The sequence below is a fragment of the Oncorhynchus nerka genome, linkage group LG19 (genome assembly GCF_034236695.1).
Source record: "Oncorhynchus nerka isolate Pitt River linkage group LG19, Oner_Uvic_2.0, whole genome shotgun sequence".
NCBI lineage: Eukaryota > Metazoa > Chordata > Actinopteri > Salmoniformes > Salmonidae > Oncorhynchus > Oncorhynchus nerka.
Window position 1 is genome coordinate 5822398 of NC_088414.1, and position 22399 is coordinate 5844796.

Below are 22399 nucleotides of genomic sequence, written 5' to 3' on the forward strand. Positions count from 1 at the left end.
CTCAGTTAGCTATGTACTTCCTGTTTACACGAGCACGGTCAGAGAGGAAGAGGCGAAGCGAGATGTTTTACTCCACCCAAAATAAGCCGTATTCTTCTTCGACGAGGTTTAACGTCGGACATCCAATAAATGTTGCATTACCGCCACCTACTAGACTGGAGTACAGCTCCCTTATACTTTGCTTGAAAATACCCTACCACCAAACACTCACTTTTTTTTTTAATAACATCCTATAAAAAATAACATCACCCTACTCCACTATTTAAATGTATTTTGTCCTACCTCAGGCCAACAACCTGAAAGGATGGGACACCACCACTTAACCACTTAACACACCCTGTAACTCGTCTGATGTCTAGCACACCCAAATACCTCTCTGCAGCTGCCACCACGACCCCAATTTTCTGCAACTTACATTCCATCCCTGCAGGTCAGTTGATAACTATTGCTATAAATGCTAAAAATCCAATCATACTGAAACATATATCACTTGTTGGCCTTGACCCATCTTCCTCTACTTTCTTCACTGCCTCAGCATATGACAGCTCTAACCCTGGAAACCTCAACGTGCCCCTCTCTCGCATGGGACATTTCTTATCCTCAGCCCCATGGGCACCCTTACAATTAACACATAGGTCTCAAAATTAGGTCTCAAAAATCACAGGTATCTAAGTTCGCAGCTAGCTTAACTACAGTCAAAATAAGGAGAAGCATGTTGTTATGATGGGATAAGTCATCTATGTGAAGCTAGCCACAATACAGATTAGCCACAATAGTGGAATTTGTTGTTCACCTTAGTAATTGTTAGTGAGATGAGACATTGTGCCATAATATAAATCATATCTTAGCTAGCAATAAATGCACATGTATACCATGTAATTTGTCATGCATACTTTTAATCCGATAAATTGTTGTCATATACAGACATGAATGTGAAGTAGGCAAACTGATACAATAATCCTAAATATAGGTACTATTTTGTTTAGTTATTTGGCTTGTCATCTGATTTACTGGAGCCTGGTGGAGATAGATGCAACCATACAACAAGGCCTCTCCTTTTAGCACTCACTACCTATATCAGTCTCTCTCCCTCTCTCTCTCTCTCTCTCTCTCTCTCTGTCTCGAGGTGCTACAGAGACAGAATTGTCTTTGACAATTTTTTGGGGCCTTCCTCTGACACCACCTAGTATTTAGGGCCTGGATGTCAGGAAGCTTAGCCCCAGTGACTTTGTGAATGTTGACCTGTTTAAAGGTCTTTCTCACATCGGCTACAGAGAGCGTGATCACATAGTCATCCAGAACAGCTGGTGCTCTCTTGTATGCTTCAGTGTTGCTTGCCGCATAAAAGGCATTTAGCTCGTCTGGTAGGCTCGTGTCACTGGGAAGCTCGCGGCTGTGTTTCCCTTTGTAGTCCGTAATAGTTTTCAAGCCCTGCCACATCTGACGAGCATCAGAGCCGATGTAGTAGGAATCATTCTTAGTCCTGTACTGACACTTGGCCTGTTTGATGGTTCGTCTGAGGGCATAGCATGATGTCTTATAAGATTCCGGATTAGTGTTCCACTCCTTGAAAGCGAAAGCTCTTAGCCTTTACCTTGGTGCGGATGTTGCCTGTAATCCATGGCTTCTGGTTGGGAAATGTACGAATGGTCGCTGTGGGGACGACGTCGTCGATGCACTTATTGATGAGGCTGGTGACTGAGGTGGTATACTCCTCAATGCCATTGGATGAATCCCGGAACATATTCCATTCTGTGCTAGCAAAACAGTCGTGTAGCTTAGCTTCAGCGTCATATGACCACTTCCGTATCGTCTCACTGGTACTTCCTGCTTTAGTTTTTGCTTTTAAGCAGGAATCAGGAGGATAGAATTATGGTCAGATTTGCCAAATGGAGGGCGATGGAGAGCTGTGTATGCATCTCTGTGTGTGGAGTAAAGGTGGTCTAGAGTTTTTTAAAATCTGGTTGCACATGTGACATGCTGGTAGAAATGAGGTAACGTGGATTTAAGTTTGCCTGTATTAAAGTCCCCGGACCCGAGGAGCGCTGCTTCTGGATTAGCATTTTCTTGTTTGCTTATGGCCTTATACAGCTCATTGAGAGCCGTCTTAGTGCCAGCATCGGTTTGTGGTGGTAAATAGACGGCTACGAATAATATAGATGAGAGGGTCTTCACCTTATCATGAGGTATTTTACCTCAGGCGAGCAATACCTCGAGACTTCTTTAATATTACACATCGCGCACCAGCAGTTATTGACAAATAGACTCAGACCCCTCGTCTTACCAGATGTAGCTGCTCTGTCCTGCCGAAACACGGACAAGCCAGCCAGCTCTATATTATCCATGTCGTCGTTCGGCCACGTCTCGGTGAAACATAAGATATTACAGTTTTGAATGTCCCGTTGGTAGGATAGTCTCAATCGTAGATCATCCAGTTTTCCTATGATTGCGCGTTGGCCAATAATACAGGGGGGGTGGTGGTTTGCTCACTTGCCGACAAATTCTCACAAAGCACTGAAAGGAATTTTATAATATCGGTACAATACAGGAACACCTGTAATTACAAAAGTACAATGATTAATGTTTTGCTTTAGCTTGAGATTAAGAATAAGTGGTAGAGACTTTGTAAGTGCACGAAGACTGTACAAAACTGTACAAAAAGTCCGATGTCTGTGTGTTGAAGCTATACTTTCAGTTCCTGTTGATACTATGTTCCAGTCTTACTTCTGCTAGCACATGATAGCAATAGAAGGACGAAGGATTGGGAAACTAACTGCCATTAACAATAAGCTGAACTCCGCCTAGCAGAGACATCTTTGTATTAGCAACTATTAATTATGAGCTTATATGGTATAACATTTAAGGTACATAACCCTGGGCGGGGTGATCCTCAGTAGGGGATGAAAAGGGAAAACCCCATATTTTGTGCTGTGTTACTTGCAAATTACTGTAAGTGTAAACTCCGGGTTGCAATCCGGTTTGCAATCCTTATTAAACAAATTAACCTCTGATTAAAGAAGTTTCCTGTGGTCACTTATGTGCATATAGGGCAGAATTCCCTTACAGAACTCAGACCTCCACCCCCAGTTTTTCGGTCTTTTCTTCACGCGAATGACGGGGATTTTGGCCTGGTCTCCGGGAAGCAGTATATCCTTCGTGTCGGACTCATTAAAGAAAAAATCTTCGTCCAGTTCCAGGTGAGTAATCGCTGTTCTGATGTCCAGAAGCTCTTTTCGTTCATAAGAGACGGTAGGAGCAATGGTACTAGCAACATTATGTACAAAATGAGTTACAAAAAATGCAAAAAAATATACAAAAATAGCACAGTTGGATAGGAGCCCGGTAAAACGGAAGCCATCCCCTCCAGTGCCATTATTCACTGAGCAGTGAGCATGACTACAACAGAAGAACCACCTTAAAACAATCCTTGCTGCTTTGCCTCCTAATTTGACTTGCTGATGCATGTCCACAGAAAACAGAACAGTAGTTCACCTGACTCTCAATTAATGCTTGGGTTATTTGCTTAAGAATCTTTTCCGGTAAACATTGAGCTATCCTTCTGATCATACATGCAGTTTTAATATTTTTCTTTACATAGATGAGTTATTTGAGACAACCATGATAAGCAGCTGTGTAGCTGCACCCGTAGTAGTTTGGTTTCTGCCACTTCCTCAATTTGTAATCCCCGATTAAGGCAGCCCCCCGCCCTTCTCTGATTCAGAGGGGTTGGGATAAATTCGGAAGACACATATTAGTTGTACAACTGACTTGGTATCCCCCTTTCCCTTTCCTTTCCCCATACATAATTGTATCCCATGCTTTGTTGGTCTTTTCCTGATGGAACAGACCAGCTTAACCTTGGTTTTCTTAGTGTTCACAACCAGTTTGTTCTAGCAAACCCACTCCCTGATATTTTCTAGATCTACTTGTAGAGATTTCTGTACCTGTTGAAGGGATTGCCTTGTTGTATAAATTGTAGTATCATCTGCAAATATAGTAGCTTGAGTTTCAGATAAGGCATAAGGAAGGTTGTTGGTATATATATTAAGTAAAGAAGTGGCCCAAGGCAGCTGCCCTGCAGTATTCCACAGTCTAAAGCATGAGGGGAAGAAAACAACCCATGGATATACAGTGGGGCAAAAAGGTATTTAGTCAGCCACCAATTGTGCAAGTTCTCCCACTTAAAAAGATGAGAGAGGCCTGTAATTTTCATCATAGGTACACTTCAACTAAATGAGAAAAGAAAATCCAGAAAATCACATTGTAGGATTTTTAATGAATTTATCTGCAAATTATGGTGGAAAATAAGTATTTGGTCACCTACAAACAAGCAAGATTTCTGGCTCTCACAGACCTGTAACTTCCTCTTTAAGAGGCTCCTCTGTCCTCCACTCGTTACCTGTATTAATGGCACCTGTTTGAACTTGTTATCAGTATAAAGACACCTGTCCACAACCTCAAACAGTTACACTCCAAACTCCACTATGGCCAAGACCAAAGAGCTGTCAAAGGACACCAGAAACAAAATCGTAGACCTGCACCAGGCTGGGAAGACTGAATCTGCAATAGGTAAGCAGCTTGGTTTGAAGAAATCAACTGTGGGAGCAATTATTAGGAAATGGAAGACATACAAGACCACTGATAATCTCCCTCGATCTGGGGCTCCACGCAAGATCTCACCTCGTGGGATCAAAATGATCACAAGAACGGTGAGCAAAAATCTCAGAACCACACGGGGGACCTAGTGAATGACCTGCAGAGAGCTGGGACCAAAGTAACAAAGCCTACCATCAGTAACACACTATGCCGCCAGGGACTCAAATCCTGCAGTGCCAGACTTGTCCCCCTGCTTAAGCCAGTACATGTCCAGGCCCGTCTGAAGTTTGCTAGAGAGCATTTGGATGATCCAGAAGAAGATTGGGAGAATGTCATATGGTCAGATGAAACCAAAATATAACTTTTTGGTAAAAACTCAACTAAAAAACTCAACTCGTCGTGTTTGGAGGACAAAGAATGCTGAGTTGCATCCAAAGAACACCATACCTACTGTGAAGTATGGGGGTGGAAACATCATGCTTTGGGGCTGTTTTTCTGCAAAGGGACCAGGACGACTGATCCATGTAAAGGAAAGAATGAATGGGGCCATGTATCGTGAGATTTTGAGTGAAAACCTCCTTCCAACAGCAAGGGCATTGATGATGAAACGTGGCTGGGTCTTTCAGCATGACAATGATCCCAAACACACCGCCCAGGCAATGAAGGAGTGGATTCGTAAGAAGCATTTCAAGGTCCTGGAGTGGCCTAGCCAGTCTCCAGATCTCAACCCCTTAGAAAATCTTTGGAGGGAGTTGAAAGTCCGTGTTGCCCAGCAACAGCCCCAAACTTCACTGCTCTAGAGGAGATCTGCATGGAGGAATGTGCCAAAATACCAGCAACAGTGTGTGAAAATCTTGTGAAGACTTACAGAAAACGTTTGACCTCTGTCATTGCCAACAAAGGGTACATAAGTATTGAGATAAACTTTTGTTATTGACCAAATACTTATTTTCCTCCATAATTTGCAAAAAAATTCATTAAAAATACTACAATGTGCTTTTCTGGATTTTTTTTCTAATTTTGACTGTAATAGTTGAAGTGTACCTCAGTAAATTCATTTTCTTTGTTAAAAAAAATCTGCAAAATGATTGCCTGGCTCAAACCCAGAGTCTCTGGTGGCACAGCTAGCACGATGCGATGCAGTGCCCTAGACCACAATGCAGTGCCCTAGACCACTGCGCCACCCGGGAGGCCCCAACTGTACTCTTTCTTACTGGTGTATGATGGTCCATTACCTCAGTGAGCAAATCAATAAAACATTCTGTAGCGTGATTTAAATCATCCTCTAGAGAAATCAGCTCCCAGAGTACAGCAGCCAAATCATTTAGAAATAACTCATGATTAAATGTTTTAAAATGTCTTTTGACCACAATCCTAGGGGGTTTCTTTGGAACCTTGGTGTTCATGGTTATGGTCACAATATTATGGTCTGTCCAGCCCACTGGCATTGAACGAACTAGAAGGAACTACAAAAATCTCTGAAACTGGAAACACTTATCTCCCTCACTAGCTTTAAGCACCAACTGGATGATCAGCTCACAGATTACTGCACCTGTACAGAGCCCACCTATAATTTAGCCCAAACAACTACCTCTTTCCCTACTGTATTTCATTTATTTATTTATTTTGCTCCTTTGCACCCCATTATTTTTATTTCTACTTTGCACATTCTTCCATTGCAAAACTACCATTCCAGTGTTTTACTTGCTATATTGTATTTACTTTGCCACCATGGCCTTTTTTTGCCTTTACCTCCCTTATCTCACCTCATTTGCTCACATCGTATATAGACTTGTTTATACTGTATTATTGACTGTATGTTTGTTTTACTCCATGTGTAACTCTGTGTTGTTGTATGTCGAACTGCTTTGCTTTATCTTGGCCAGGTCGCAATTGTAAATGAGAACTTGTTCTCAACTTGCCTACCTGGTTAAATAAAGGTGAAATAAAATAAATAAATAAATAAAAATATAGCATGTATTCATTATAGTGGAGATCAATAGAGCATGTATTCATTATAGTGGAGATCAATAGAGCATGTATTCATTATAGTGGAGATCAATAGAGCATGTATTCATTATAGTGGAGATCAATAGAGCATGTATTCATTATAGTTTAAGTTGTCATGATACACTACAACACAAACTCAGATTTGAACATTAAATTAAAATAGCCAGGGAGTTACTCTAGAGTCCCGATACAGTTGGATTAACATAGCCAGGGAGTTACTCTAGAGTCCCGATACAGTTGGATTAACATAGCCAGGGAGTTACTCTAGAGTCCCAATACAGTTGGATTAACATAGCCAGGGAGTTACTCTAGAGTCCCGATACAGTTGGATTAACATAGCCAGGGAGTTACTCTAGAGTCCCGATACAGTTGGATTAACATAGCCAGGGAGTTACTCTAGAGTCCCGATACAGTTGGATTAACATAGCCAGGGAGTTACTCTAGAGTCCCGATACAGTTGGATTAACATAGCCAGGGAGTTACTCTAGAGTCCCGATACAGTTGGATTATCATAGCCAGGGAGTTACTCTAGAGTCCCGATACAGTTGGATTAACATAGCCAGGGAGTTACTCTAGAGTCCCGATACAGTTGGATTAACATAGCCAGGGAGTTACTCTAGAGTCCCGATACAGTTGGATTAACATAGCCAGGGAGTTACTCTAGAGTCCCGATACAGTTGGATTAACATAGCCAGGGAGATACTCTAGAGTCCCGATACAGTTGGATTAACATAGCCAGGGAGTTACTCTAGAGTCCCGATACAGTTGGATTAACATAGCCAGGAGATACTCTAGAGTCCCGATACAGTTGGATTAACATAGCCAGGGAGATACTCTAGAGTCCCGATACAGTTGGATTAACATAGCCAGGGAGTTACTCTAGAGTCCCGATACAGTTGGATTAACATAGCCAGGAGTTACTCTAGAGTCCCGATACAGTTGGATTAACATAGCCAGGGAGTTACTCTAGAGTCCCGATACAGTTGGATTAACATAGCCAGGAGTTACTCTAGAGTCCCGATACAGTTGGATTAACATAGCCAGGGAGTTACTCTAGAGTCCCGATACAGTTGGATTAACATAGCCAGGGAGTTACTCTAGAGTCCCGATACAGTTGGATTAACATAGCCAGGGAGATACTCTAGAGTCCCGATACAGTTGGATTAACATAGCCAGGGAGATACTCTAGAGTCCCGATACAGTTGGATTAACATAGCCAGGGAGTTACTCTAGAGTCCCGATACAGTTGGATTAACATAGCCAGGGAGTTACTCTAGAGTCCCGATACAGTTGCCCGTTGATGTAAAGGAGACTCGTTGATTTAGGCAACGCTTTTCCTTCATGATGGGATACTTTTTCTTTCTTTTCATTGATCTGCGTGGGGAAGTGATCGTTCATTCCCAAAATCAGTGTTTCTGAGTTCTCTTTCGCTTAAATTTATCAAAACATGCAATAATAGCCCGTGGTCTATTCCCCAGAGGCCTTACCTATTCTATGGACTCTGGAGAAAGTGGTCTATTCCCCAGAGGCCTTACCTAATTCTATGGACTCTGGAGAAAGTGGTCTATTTCCAGAGGCCTTGCCTATTCTATGGACTCTGGAGAAAGTGGTCTATTTCCAGAGGCCTTGCCTATTCTATGGACTCTGGAGAAAGTGGTCTATTTACAGAGGCCTTACCTATTCTATGGACTCTGGAGAAAGTGGTCTATTTCCAGAGGCCTTACCTATTCTATGGACTCTGGAGAAAGTGGTCTATTTCCAGAGGCCTTGCCTATTCTATGGACTCTGGAGAAAGTGGTCTATTTCCAGAGGCCTTACCTATTCTATGGACTCTGGAGAAAGTGGTCTATTCCCCAGAGGCCTTACCTATTCTATGGACTCTGGAGAAAGTGGTCTATTTCCAGAGGCCTTACCTATTCTATGGACTCTGGAGAAAGTGGTCTATTCCCCAGAGGCCTTACCTATTCTATGGACTCTGGAGAAAGTGGTCTATTTCCAGAGGCCTTACCTATTCTATGGACTCTGGAGAAAGTGGTCTATTTCCAGAGGCCTTACCTATTCTATGGACTTTGGAGAAAGTGGTCTATTTCCAGAGGCCTTACCTATTCTATGGACTCTGGAGAAAGTGGTCTATTTCCAGAGGCCTTACCTATTCTATGGACTCTGGAGAAAGTGGTCTATTTCCAGAGGCCTTACCTATTCTATGGACTCTGGAGAAAGTGGTCTATTTCCAGAGGCCTTACCTATTCTATGGACTCTGGAGAAAGTGGTCTATTCCCCAGAGGCCTTACCTATTCTATGGACTCTGGAGAAAGTGGTCTATTTCCAGAGGCCTTACCTATTCTATGGACTCTGGAGAAAGTGGTCTATTCCCCAGAGGCCTTACCTATTCTATGGACTCTGGAGAAAGTGGTCTATTTCCAGAGGCCTTACCTATTCTATGGACTCTGGAGAAAGTGGTCTATTTCCAGAGGCCTTACCTATTCTATGGACTCTGGAGAAAGTGGTCTATTCCCCAGAGGCCTTACCTATTCTATGGACTCTGGAGAAAGTGGTCGATTCCCCAGAGGCCTTACCTATTCTATGGACTCTGGAGAAAGTGGTCTATTTCCAGAGGCCTTACCTATTCTATGGACTCTGGAGAAAGTGGTCTATTTCCAGAGGCCTTACCTATTCTATGGACTCTGGAGAAAGTGGTCTATTTCCAGAGGCCTTGCCTATTCTATGGACTGGAGAAAGTGGTCTATTTCCAGAGGCCTTACCTATTCTATGGACTCTGGAGAAAGTGGTCTATTTCAGAGGCCTTACCTATTCTATGGACTCTGGAGAAAGTGGTCTATTCCCCAGAGGCCTTACCTATTCTATGGACTGGAGAAAGTGGTCTATTTCCAGAGGCCTTGCCTATTCTATGGACTCTGGAGAAAGTGGTCTATTTCCAGAGGCCTTGCCTATTCTATGGACTCTGGAGAAAGTGGTCTATTTCCAGATGCCTTGCCTATTCTATGGACTCTGGAGAAAGTGGTCTATTTCCAGAGGCCTTGCCTATTCTATGGACTCTGGAGAAAGTGGTCTATTTCCAGAGGCCTTACCTATTCTATGGACTCTGGAGAAAGTGGTCTATTCCCCAGAGGCCTTACCTATTCTATGGACTCTGGAGAAAGTGGTCGATTCCCCAGAGGCCTTACCTATTCTATGGACTCTGGAGAAAGTGGTCTATTTCCAGAGGCCTTACCTATTCTATGGACTCTGGAGAAAGTGGTCTATTTCCAGAGGCCTTACCTATTCTATGGACTCTGGAGAAAGTGGTCTATTTCCAGAGGCCTTGCCTATTCTATGGACTGGAGAAAGTGGTCTATTTCCAGAGGCCTTACCTATTCTATGGACTCTGGAGAAAGTGGTCTATTTCCAGAGGCCTTACCTATTCTATGGACTCTGGAGAAAGTGGTCTATTCCCCAGAGGCCTTACCTATTCTATGGACTGGAGAAAGTGGTCTATTTCCAGAGGCCTTGCCTATTCTATGGACTCTGGAGAAAGTGGTCTATTTCCAGAGGCCTTGCCTATTCTATGGACTCTGGAGAAAGTGGTCTATTTCCAGATGCCTTGCCTATTCTATGGACTCTGGAGAAAGTGGTCTATTTCCAGAGGCCTTACCTATTCTATGGACTCTGGAGAAAGTGGTCTATTCCCCAGAGGCCTTACCTATTCTATGGACTCTGGAGAAAGTGGTCGATTCCCCAGAGGCCTTACCTATTCTATGGACTCTGGAGAAAGTGGTCTATTTCCAGAGGCCTTACCTATTCTATGGACTCTGGAGAAAGTGGTCTATTTCCAGAGGCCTTACCTATTCTATGGACTCTGGAGAAAGTGGTCTATTTCCAGAGGCCTTGCCTATTCTATGGACTGGAGAAAGTGGTCTATTTCCAGAGGCCTTACCTATTCTATGGACTCTGGAGAAAGTGGTCTATTTCCAGAGGCCTTACCTATTCTATGGACTCTGGAGAAAGTGGTCTATTCCCCAGAGGCCTTACCTATTCTATGGACTGGAGAAAGTGGTCTATTTCCAGAGGCCTTGCCTATTCTATGGACTCTGGAGAAAGTGGTCTATTTCAGAGGCCTTGCCTATTCTATGGACTCTGGAGAAAGTGGTCTATTTCCAGATGCCTTGCCTATTCTATGGACTCTGGAGAAAGTGGTCTATTTCCAGAGGCCTTGCCTATTCTATGGACTCTGGAGAAAGTGGTCTATTTCCAGAGGCCTTGCCTATTCTATGGACTCTGGAGAAAGTGGTCTATTTCCAGATGCCTTGCCTATTCTATGGACTCTGGAGAAAGTGGTCTATTTCCAGAGGCCTTACCTATTCTATGGACTCTGGAGAAAGTGGTCTATTCCCCAGAGGCCTTACCTATTCTATGGACTCTGGAGAAAGTGGTCGATTCCCCAGAGGCCTTACCTATTCTATGGACTCTGGAGAAAGTGGTCTATTTCCAGAGGCCTTACCTATTCTATGGACTCTGGAGAAAGTGGTCTATTTCCAGAGGCCTTACCTATTCTATGGACTCTGGAGAAAGTGGTCTATTTCCAGAGGCCTTGCCTATTCTATGGACTGGAGAAAGTGGTCTATTTCCAGAGGCCTTACCTATTCTATGGACTCTGGAGAAAGTGGTCTATTTCCAGAGGCCTTACCTATTCTATGGACTCTGGAGAAAGTGGTCTATTCCCCAGAGGCCTTACCTATTCTATGGACTGGAGAAAGTGGTCTATTTCCAGAGGCCTTGCCTATTCTATGGACTCTGGAGAAAGTGGTCTATTTCCAGAGGCCTTGCCTATTCTATGGACTCTGGAGAAAGTGGTCTATTTCCAGATGCCTTGCCTATTCTATGGACTCTGGAGAAAGTGGTCTATTTCCAGAGGCCTTGCCTATTCTATGGACTCTGGAGAAAGTGGTCTATTTCCAGAGGCCTTGCCTATTCTATGGACTCTGGAGAAAGTGGTCTATTTCCAGAGGCCTTGCCTATTCTATGGACTCTGGAGAAAGTGGTCTATTTCCAGAGGCCTTACCTATTCTATGGACTCTGGAGAAAGTGGTCTATTTCCAGAGGCCTTGCCTATTCTATGGACTCTGGAGAAAGTGGTCTATTTCCAGAGGCCTTGCCTATTCTATGGACTCTGGAGAAAGTGGTCTATTCCCCAGAGGCCTTACCTATTCTATGGACTGGAGAAAGTGGTCTATTTCCAGAGGCCTTGCCTATTCTATGGACTCTGGAGAAAGTGGTCTATTTCCAGAGGCCTTGCCTATTCTATGGACTCTGGAGAAAGTGGTCTATTTCCAGAGGCCTTGCCTATTCTATGGACTCTGGAGAAAGTGGTCTATTTCCAGAGGCCTTGCCTATTCTATGGACTCTGGAGAAAGTGGTCTATTTCCAGAGGCCTTGCCTATTCTATGGACTCTGGAGAAAGTGGTCTATTTCCAGAGGCCTTGCCTATTCTATGGACTCTGGAGAAAGTGGTCTATTTCCAGAGGCCTTGCCTATTCTATGGACTCTGGAGAAAGTGGTCTATTTCCAGAGGCCTTGCCTATTCTATGGACTCTGGAGAAAGTGGTCTATTTCCAGAGGCCTTACCTATTCTATGGACTCTGGAGAAAGTGGTCTATTTCCAGAGGCCTTACCTCTTCTATGGACTTTGGAGAAAGTGGTCTATTTCCAGAGGCCTTACCTATTCTATGGACTCTGGAGAAAGTGGTCTATTTCCAGAGGCCTTACCTATTCTATGGACTCTGGAGAAAGTGGTCTATTCCCCAGAGGCCTTACCTATTCTATGGACTCTGGAGAAAGTGGTCTATTTCCAGAGGCCTTACCTATTCTATGGACTCTGGAGAAAGTGGTCTATTTCCAGAGGCCTTACCTATTCTATGGACTCTGGAGAAAGTGGTCTATTTCCAGAGGCCTTGCCTATTCTATGGACTGGAGAAAGTGGTCTATTTCCAGAGGCCTTACCTATTCTATGGACTCTGGAGAAAGTGGTCTATTTCAGAGGCCTTACCTATTCTATGGACTCTGGAGAAAGTGGTCTATTCCCCAGAGGCCTTACCTATTCTATGGACTGGAGAAAGTGGTCTATTTCCAGAGGCCTTGCCTATTCTATGGACTCTGGAGAAAGTGGTCTATTTCCAGAGGCCTTGCCTATTCTATGGACTCTGGAGAAAGTGGTCTATTTCCAGATGCCTTGCCTATTCTATGGACTCTGGAGAAAGTGGTCTATTTCCAGAGGCCTTACCTATTCTATGGACTCTGGAGAAAGTGGTCTATTCCCCAGAGGCCTTACCTATTCTATGGACTCTGGAGAAAGTGGTCGATTCCCCAGAGGCCTTACCTATTCTATGGACTCTGGAGAAAGTGGTCTATTTCCAGAGGCCTTACCTATTCTATGGACTCTGGAGAAAGTGGTCTATTTCCAGAGGCCTTACCTATTCTATGGACTCTGGAGAAAGTGGTCTATTTCCAGAGGCCTTGCCTATTCTATGGACTGGAGAAAGTGGTCTATTTCCAGAGGCCTTACCTATTCTATGGACTCTGGAGAAAGTGGTCTATTTCCAGAGGCCTTACCTATTCTATGGACTCTGGAGAAAGTGGTCTATTCCCAGAGGCCTTACCTATTCTATGGACTGGAGAAAGTGGTCTATTTCCAGAGGCCTTGCCTATTCTATGGACTCTGGAGAAAGTGGTCTATTTCCAGAGGCCTTGCCTATTCTATGGACTCTGGAGAAAGTGGTCTATTTCCAGATGCCTTGCCTATTCTATGGACTCTGGAGAAAGTGGTCTATTTCCAGAGGCCTTGCCTATTCTATGGACTCTGGAGAAAGTGGTCTATTTCCAGAGGCCTTGCCTATTCTATGGACTCTGGAGAAAGTGGTCTATTTCCAGAGGCCTTGCCTATTCTATGGACTCTGGAGAAAGTGGTCTATTTCCAGAGGCCTTACCTATTCTATGGACTCTGGAGAAAGTGGTCTATTTCCAGAGGCCTTGCCTATTCTATGGACTCTGGAGAAAGTGGTCTATTTCCAGAGGCCTTGCCTATTCTATGGACTCTGGAGAAAGTGGTCTATTCCCCAGAGGCCTTACCTATTCTATGGACTGGAGAAAGTGGTCTATTTCCAGAGGCCTTGCCTATTCTATGGACTCTGGAGAAAGTGGTCTATTTCCAGAGGCCTTGCCTATTCTATGGACTCTGGAGAAAGTGGTCTATTTCCAGAGGCCTTGCCTATTCTATGGACTCTGGAGAAAGTGGTCTATTTCCAGAGGCCTTGCCTATTCTATGGACTCTGGAGAAAGTGGTCTATTTCCAGAGGCCTTGCCTATTCTATGGACTCTGGAGAAAGTGGTCTATTTCCAGAGGCCTTGCCTATTCTATGGACTCTGGAGAAAGTGGTCTATTTCCAGAGGCCTTGCCTATTCTATGGACTCTGGAGAAAGTGGTCTATTTCCAGAGGCCTTGCCTATTCTATGGACTCTGGAGAAAGTGGTCTATTTCCAGAGGCCTTACCTATTCTATGGACTCTGGAGAAAGTGGTCTATTTCCAGAGGCCTTACCTCTTCTATGGACTTTGGAGAAAGTGGTCTATTTCCAGAGGCCTTACCTATTCTATGGACTCTGGAGAAAGTGGTCTATTTCCAGAGGCCTTACCTATTCTATGGACTCTGGAGAAAGTGGTCTATTCCCCAGAGGCCTTACCTATTCTATGGACTCTGGAGAAAGTGGTCTATTTCCAGAGGCCTTACCTATTCTATGGACTCTGGAGAAAGTGGTCTATTTCCAGAGGCCTTACCTATTCTATGGACTCTGGAGAAAGTGGTCTATTCCCCAGAGGCCTTACCTATTCTATGGACTCTGGAGAAAGTGGTCGATTCCCCAGAGGCCTTACCTATTCTATGGACTCTGGAGAAAGTGGTCTATTTCCAGAGGCCTTACCTATTCTATGGACTCTGGAGAAAGTGGTCTATTTCCAGAGGCCTTACCTATTCTATGGACTCTGGAGAAAGTGGTCTATTTCCAGAGGCCTTGCCTATTCTATGGACTGGAGAAAGTGGTCTATTTCCAGAGGCCTTACCTATTCTATGGACTCTGGAGAAAGTGGTCTATTTCCAGAGGCCTTACCTATTCTATGGACTCTGGAGAAAGTGGTCTATTCCCCAGAGGCCTTACCTATTCTATGGACTGGAGAAAGTGGTCTATTTCCAGAGGCCTTGCCTATTCTATGGACTCTGGAGAAAGTGGTCTATTTCCAGAGGCCTTGCCTATTCTATGGACTCTGGAGAAAGTGGTCTATTTCCAGATGCCTTGCCTATTCTATGGACTCTGGAGAAAGTGGTCTATTTCCAGAGGCCTTGCCTATTCTATGGACTCTGGAGAAAGTGGTCTATTTCCAGAGGCCTTACCTATTCTATGGACTCTGGAGAAAGTGGTCTATTCCCCAGAGGCCTTACCTATTCTATGGACTCTGGAGAAAGTGGTCGATTCCCCAGAGGCCTTACCTATTCTATGGACTCTGGAGAAAGTGGTCTATTTCCAGAGGCCTTACCTATTCTATGGACTCTGGAGAAAGTGGTCTATTTCCAGAGGCCTTACCTATTCTATGGACTCTGGAGAAAGTGGTCTATTTCCAGAGGCCTTGCCTATTCTATGGACTGGAGAAAGTGGTCTATTTCCAGAGGCCTTACCTATTCTATGGACTCTGGAGAAAGTGGTCTATTTCCAGAGGCCTTACCTATTCTATGGACTCTGGAGAAAGTGGTCTATTCCCCAGAGGCCTTACCTATTCTATGGACTGGAGAAAGTGGTCTATTTCCAGAGGCCTTGCCTATTCTATGGACTCTGGAGAAAGTGGTCTATTTCCAGAGGCCTTGCCTATTCTACAGTTGGATTATCATAGCCAGGGAGTTACTCTAGAGTCCCGATACAGTTGGATTAACATAGCCAGGGAGTTACTCTAGAGTCCCGATACAGTTGGATTAACATAGCCAGGGAGTTACTCTAGAGTCCCGATACAGTTGGATTAACATAGCCAGGGAGTTACTCTAGAGTCCCGATACAGTTGGATTAACATAGCCAGGGAGATACTCTAGAGTCCCGATACAGTTGGATTAACATAGCCAGGGAGTTACTCTAGAGTCCCGATACAGTTGGATTAACATAGCCAGGGAGATACTCTAGAGTCCCGATACAGTTGGATTAACATAGCCAGGGAGATACTCTAGAGTCCCGATACAGTTGGATTAACATAGCCAGGGAGTTACTCTAGAGTCCCGATACAGTTGGATTAACATAGCCAGGGAGTTACTCTAGAGTCCCGATACAGTTGGATTAACATAGCCAGGGAGTTACTCTAGAGTCCCGATACAGTTGGATTAACATAGCCAGGAGTTACTCTAGAGTCCCGATACAGTTGGATTAACATAGCCAGGGAGTTACTCTAGAGTCCCGATACAGTTGGATTAACATAGCCAGGGAGTTACTCTAGAGTCCCGATACAGTTGGATTAACATAGCCAGGGAGATACTCTAGAGTCCCGATACAGTTGGATTAACATAGCCAGGGAGATACTCTAGAGTCCCGATACAGTTGGATTAACATAGCCAGGGAGTTACTCTAGAGTCCCGATACAGTTGGATTAACATAGCCAGGGAGTTACTCTAGAGTCCCGATACAGTTGCCCGTTGATGTAAAGGAGACTCGTTGATTTAGGCAACGCTTTTCCTTCATGATGGGATACTTTCTCTTTATTTTCATTGATCTGCGTGGGGAAGTGATCGTTCATTCCCAAAATCAGTGTTTCTGAGTTCTCTTTCGCTTAAATTTATCAAAACATGCAATAATAGCCCGTGGTCTATTCCCCAGAGGCCTTACCTATTCTATGGACTCTGGAGAAAGTGGTCTATTCCCCAGAGGCCTTACCTAATTCTATGGACTCTGGAGAAAGTGGTCTATTTCCAGAGGCCTTGCCTATTCTATGGACTCTGGAGAAAGTGGTCTATTTCCAGAGGCCTTGCCTATTCTATGGACTCTGGAGAAAGTGGTCTATTTACAGAGGCCTTACCTATTCTATGGACTCTGGAGAAAGTGGTCTATTTCCAGAGGCCTTACCTATTCTATGGACTCTGGAGAAAGTGGTCTATTTCCAGAGGCCTTGCCTATTCTATGGACTCTGGAGAAAGTGGTCTATTTCCAGAGGCCTTACCTATTCTATGGACTCTGGAGAAAGTGGTCTATTCCCCAGAGGCCTTACCTATTCTATGGACTCTGGAGAAAGTGGTCTATTTCCAGAGGCCTTACCTATTCTATGGACTCTGGAGAAAGTGGTCTATTCCCCAGAGGCCTTACCTATTCTATGGACTCTGGAGAAAGTGGTCTATTTCCAGAGGCCTTACCTATTCTATGGACTCTGGAGAAAGTGGTCTATTTCAGAGGCCTTACCTATTCTATGGACTTTGGAGAAAGTGGTCTATTTCAGAGGCCTTACCTATTCTATGGACTCTGGAGAAAGTGGTCTATTTCCAGAGGCCTTACCTATTCTATGGACTCTGGAGAAAGTGGTCTATTTCAGAGGCCTTACCTATTCTATGGACTCTGGAGAAAGTGGTCTATTTCAGAGGCCTTACCTATTCTATGGACTCTGGAGAAAGTGGTCTATTCCCCAGAGGCCTTACCTATTCTATGGACTCTGGAGAAAGTGGTCTATTTCCAGAGGCCTTACCTATTCTATGGACTCTGGAGAAAGTGGTCTATTCCCCAGAGGCCTTACCTATTCTATGGACTCTGGAGAAAGTGGTCTATTTCCAGAGGCCTTACCTATTCTATGGACTCTGGAGAAAGTGGTCTATTTCCAGAGGCCTTACCTATTCTATGGACTCTGGAGAAAGTGGTCTATTCCCCAGAGGCCTTACCTATTCTATGGACTCTGGAGAAAGTGGTCGATTCCCCAGAGGCCTTACCTATTCTATGGACTCTGGAGAAAGTGGTCTATTTCCAGAGGCCTTACCTATTCTATGGACTCTGGAGAAAGTGGTCTATTTCCAGAGGCCTTACCTATTCTATGGACTCTGGAGAAAGTGGTCTATTTCCAGAGGCCTTGCCTATTCTATGGACTGGAGAAAGTGGTCTATTTCCAGAGGCCTTACCTATTCTATGGACTCTGGAGAAAGTGGTCTATTTCCAGAGGCCTTACCTATTCTATGGACTCTGGAGAAAGTGGTCTATTCCCCAGAGGCCTTACCTATTCTATGGACTGGAGAAAGTGGTCTATTTCCAGAGGCCTTGCCTATTCTATGGACTCTGGAGAAAGTGGTCTATTTCCAGAGGCCTTGCCTATTCTATGGACTCTGGAGAAAGTGGTCTATTTCCAGATGCCTTGCCTATTCTATGGACTCTGGAGAAAGTGGTCTATTTCCAGAGGCCTTGCCTATTCTATGGACTCTGGAGAAAGTGGTCTATTTCCAGAGGCCTTACCTATTCTATGGACTCTGGAGAAAGTGGTCTATTCCCCAGAGGCCTTACCTATTCTATGGACTCTGGAGAAAGTGGTCGATTCCCCAGAGGCCTTACCTATTCTATGGACTCTGGAGAAAGTGGTCTATTTCCAGAGGCCTTACCTATTCTATGGACTCTGGAGAAAGTGGTCTATTTCCAGAGGCCTTACCTATTCTATGGACTCTGGAGAAAGTGGTCTATTTCCAGAGGCCTTGCCTATTCTATGGACTGGAGAAAGTGGTCTATTTCCAGAGGCCTTACCTATTCTATGGACTCTGGAGAAAGTGGTCTATTTCCAGAGGCCTTACCTATTCTATGGACTCTGGAGAAAGTGGTCTATTCCCCAGAGGCCTTACCTATTCTATGGACTGGAGAAAGTGGTCTATTTCCAGAGGCCTTGCCTATTCTATGGACTCTGGAGAAAGTGGTCTATTTCCAGAGGCCTTGCCTATTCTATGGACTCTGGAGAAAGTGGTCTATTTCCAGATGCCTTGCCTATTCTATGGACTCTGGAGAAAGTGGTCTATTTCAGAGGCCTTACCTATTCTATGGACTCTGGAGAAAGTGGTCTATTCCCCAGAGGCCTTACCTATTCTATGGACTCTGGAGAAAGTGGTCGATTCCCCAGAGGCCTTACCTATTCTATGGACTCTGGAGAAAGTGGTCTATTTCCAGAGGCCTTACCTATTCTATGGACTCTGGAGAAAGTGGTCTATTTCCAGAGGCCTTACCTATTCTATGGACTCTGGAGAAAGTGGTCTATTTCCAGAGGCCTTGCCTATTCTATGGACTGGAGAAAGTGGTCTATTTCCAGAGGCCTTACCTATTCTATGGACTCTGGAGAAAGTGGTCTATTTCCAGAGGCCTTACCTATTCTATGGACTCTGGAGAAAGTGGTCTATTCCCCAGAGGCCTTACCTATTCTATGGACTGGAGAAAGTGGTCTATTTCCAGAGGCCTTGCCTATTCTATGGACTCTGGAGAAAGTGGTCTATTTCCAGAGGCCTTGCCTATTCTATGGACTCTGGAGAAAGTGGTCTATTTCCAGATGCCTTGCCTATTCTATGGACTCTGGAGAAAGTGGTCTATTTCCAGAGGCCTTGCCTATTCTATGGACTCTGGAGAAAGTGGTCTATTTCCAGAGGCCTTGCCTATTCTATGGACTCTGGAGAAAGTGGTCTATTTCCAGAGGCCTTGCCTATTCTATGGACTCTGGAGAAAGTGGTCTATTTCCAGAGGCCTTACCTATTCTATGGACTCTGGAGAAAGTGGTCTATTTCCAGAGGCCTTGCCTATTCTATGGACTCTGGAGAAAGTGGTCTATTTCCAGAGGCCTTGCCTATTCTATGGACTCTGGAGAAAGTGGTCTATTCCCCAGAGGCCTTACCTATTCTATGGACTGGAGAAAGTGGTCTATTTCCAGAGGCCTTGCCTATTCTATGGACTCTGGAGAAAGTGGTCTATTTCCAGAGGCCTTGCCTATTCTATGGACTCTGGAGAAAGTGGTCTATTTCCAGAGGCCTTGCCTATTCTATGGACTCTGGAGAAAGTGGTCTATTTCCAGAGGCCTTGCCTATTCTATGGACTCTGGAGAAAGTGGTCTATTTCCAGAGGCCTTGCCTATTCTATGGACTCTGGAGAAAGTGGTCTATTTCCAGAGGCCTTGCCTATTCTATGGACTCTGGAGAAAGTGGTCTATTTCCAGAGGCCTTGCCTATTCTATGGACTCTGGAGAAAGTGGTCTATTTCCAGAGGCCTTGCCTATTCTATGGACTCTGGAGAAAGTGGTCTATTTCCAGAGGCCTTACCTATTCTATGGACTCTGGAGAAAGTGGTCTATTTCCAGAGGCCTTACCTATTCTATGGACTTTGGAGAAAGTGGTCTATTTCCAGAGGCCTTACCTATTCTATGGACTCTGGAGAAAGTGGTCTATTTCCAGAGGCCTTACCTATTCTATGGACTCTGGAGAAAGTGGTCTATTCCCCAGAGGCCTTACCTATTCTATGGACTCTGGAGAAAGTGGTCTATTTCCAGAGGCCTTACCTATTCTATGGACTCTGGAGAAAGTGGTCTATTTCCAGAGGCCTTACCTATTCTATGGACTCTGGAGAAAGTGGTCTATTCCCCAGAGGCCTTACCTATTCTATGGACTCTGGAGAAAGTGGTCGATTCCCCAGAGGCCTTACCTATTCTATGGACTCTGGAGAAAGTGGTCTATTTCCAGAGGCCTTACCTATTCTATGGACTCTGGAGAAAGTGGTCTATTTCCAGAGGCCTTACCTATTCTATGGACTCTGGAGAAAGTGGTCTATTTCCAGAGGCCTTGCCTATTCTATGGACTGGAGAAAGTGGTCTATTTCCAGAGGCCTTACCTATTCTATGGACTCTGGAGAAAGTGGTCTATTTCCAGAGGCCTTACCTATTCTATGGACTCTGGAGAAAGTGGTCTATTCCCCAGAGGCCTTACCTATTCTATGGACTGGAGAAAGTGGTCTATTTCCAGAGGCCTTGCCTATTCTATGGACTCTGGAGAAAGTGGTCTATTTCCAGAGGCCTTGCCTATTCTATGGACTCTGGAGAAAGTGGTCTATTTCCAGATGCCTTGCCTATTCTATGGACTCTGGAGAAAGTGGTCTATTTCCAGAGGCCTTGCCTATTCTATGGACTCTGGAGAAAGTGGTCTATTTCCAGAGGCCTTACCTATTCTATGGACTCTGGAGAAAGTGGTCTATTTCCAGAGGCCTTACCTATTCTATGGACTTTGGAGAAAGTGGTCTATTTCCAGAGGCCTTACCTATTCTATGGACTCTGGAGAAAGTGGTCTATTTCCAGAGGCCTTACCTATTCTATGGACTCTGGAGAAAGTGGTCTATTCCCCAGAGGCCTTACCTATTCTATGGACTCTGGAGAAAGTGGTCTATTTCCAGAGGCCTTACCTATTCTATGGACTCTGGAGAAAGTGGTCTATTTCCAGAGGCCTTACCTATTCTATGGACTCTGGAGAAAGTGGTCTATTTCCAGAGGCCTTACCTATTCTATGGACTCTGGAGAAAGTGGTCTATTTCCAGAGGCCTTGCCTATTCTATGGACTGGAGAAAGTGGTCTATTTCCAGAGGCCTTACCTATTCTATGGACTCTGGAGAAAGTGGTCTATTTCCAGAGGCCTTACCTATTCTATGGACTCTGGAGAAAGTGGTCTATTCCCCAGAGGCCTTACCTATTCTATGGACTGGAGAAAGTGGTCTATTTCCAGAGGCCTTGCCTATTCTATGGACTCTGGAGAAAGTGGTCTATTTCCAGAGGCCTTGCCTATTCTATGGACTCTGGAGAAAGTGGTCTATTTCCAGATGCCTTGCCTATTCTATGGACTCTGGAGAAAGTGGTCTATTTCCAGAGGCCTTGCCTATTCTATGGACTCTGGAGAAAGTGGTCTATTTCCAGAGGCCTTACCTATTCTATGGACTCTGGAGAAAGTGGTCTATTTCCAGAGGCCTTACCTATTCTATGGACTTTGGAGAAAGTGGTCTATTTCCAGAGGCCTTACCTATTCTATGGACTCTGGAGAAAGTGGTCTATTTCCAGAGGCCTTACCTATTCTATGGACTCTGGAGAAAGTGGTCTATTCCCCAGAGGCCTTACCTATTCTATGGACTCTGGAGAAAGTGGTCTATTTCCAGAGGCCTTACCTATTCTATGGACTCTGGAGAAAGTGGTCTATTTCCAGAGGCCTTACCTATTCTATGGACTCTGGAGAAAGTGGTCTATTCCCCAGAGGCCTTACCTATTCTATGGACTCTGGAGAAAGTGGTCGATTCCCCAGAGGCCTTACCTATTCTATGGACTCTGGAGAAAGTGGTCTATTTCCAGAGGCCTTACCTATTCTATGGACTCTGGAGAAAGTGGTCTATTTCCAGAGGCCTTACCTATTCTATGGACTCTGGAGAAAGTGGTCTATTTCCAGAGGCCTTGCCTATTCTATGGACTGGAGAAAGTGGTCTATTTCCAGAGGCCTTACCTATTCTATGGACTCTGGAGAAAGTGGTCTATTTCCAGAGGCCTTACCTATTCTATGGACTCTGGAGAAAGTGGTCTATTCCCCAGAGGCCTTACCTATTCTATGGACTGGAGAAAGTGGTCTATTTCCAGAGGCCTTGCCTATTCTATGGACTCTGGAGAAAGTGGTCTATTTCCAGAGGCCTTGCCTATTCTATGGACTCTGGAGAAAGTGGTCTATTTCCAGATGCCTTGCCTATTCTATGGACTCTGGA